Source organism: Crocuta crocuta, unplaced genomic scaffold (genome assembly GCF_008692635.1).
Source record: "Crocuta crocuta isolate KB4526 unplaced genomic scaffold, BGI_CrCroc_1.0 scaffold1133, whole genome shotgun sequence".
In the NCBI taxonomy this organism is placed as follows: Eukaryota; Metazoa; Chordata; class Mammalia; order Carnivora; family Hyaenidae; genus Crocuta; species Crocuta crocuta.
This window is the reverse complement of record NW_027530366.1, coordinates 1,073,540-1,074,330: the sequence shown is the minus strand read 5'-3', so window position 1 is coordinate 1,074,330 and position 791 is coordinate 1,073,540. Positions and strand designations below refer to the sequence as shown.

At 41.2% G+C, this 791-nt stretch overlaps 1 protein-coding gene across 1 annotated transcript in view; it reads left to right on the top strand.

Moving 5' to 3' along the window:
- LOC144233307 (fibrous sheath-interacting protein 2-like) overlaps nt 1-791 on the top strand; it is an 80,451-nt gene that overhangs the window by 70,187 nt on the left and 9,473 nt on the right.

Below are 791 nucleotides of genomic sequence, written 5' to 3'. Positions count from 1 at the left end.
TGTGTGCAAGTCAAGGAGGGGCAGAGAGAAAGGGAGAGAGAATTCCAAGCAGGCTCTCTTGTGGGCTTTGATCCCACAAACCACGAGATCATGATATGAGGCAAAATCAAGAGTTGGATGTTTAACCAAATGACCAGGTGTCCTTGGTCCCCTGTTCTTTCAAACTGTAAAGGATCAATGTGGTTCTCACAGTGACAGCATTGGTCTAGAGGTGGGAGTGTAATGTTTACTATAATGTTTACTATAAAGGTGGCCTTGAAAGTCAAACTACAAGGCCGGAGTTGACCTTGATTATTTCAAGCCTGCAGCCCACTCAAAAAGTTACTCAAGAAAGCTATTCTCTCCACTTGTAAGTGGAAATAACACTTATTAAAAGATGAACCATAGAGTATTGTTAAGTTGGCCAGAATTCCATGAGCAGGTCATAGTCAGAAGATGATATAATATACCACTGGTGTGTAGCCTGTAGTATGGAATCATCATACGCTATTAGAGCCAGAAAGAACCCATCTAATATAACTTCATTTTAAAGATGAAAAAACTGTGGCACCTGAGTGGTTCAGTTGGTCAAGTGACTGACTCTTGATTTCAGCTTAGGTCATGATCTCACAGTAATGAGTTCAAGCCCCATGTTGGGCTCTGCACTGAGCATGGAGCCTGCTTGGGATTCTCTCTCTCCCTCTCTCTCTGCATCTCCCCTACTCATTCTCTCTCTCTCTCTCTCTCTCTCAAAATAGATAAATAAACTTTAAAACTTTATTTAAAAAAATAAAGATGAAGAGCCTGAGGTT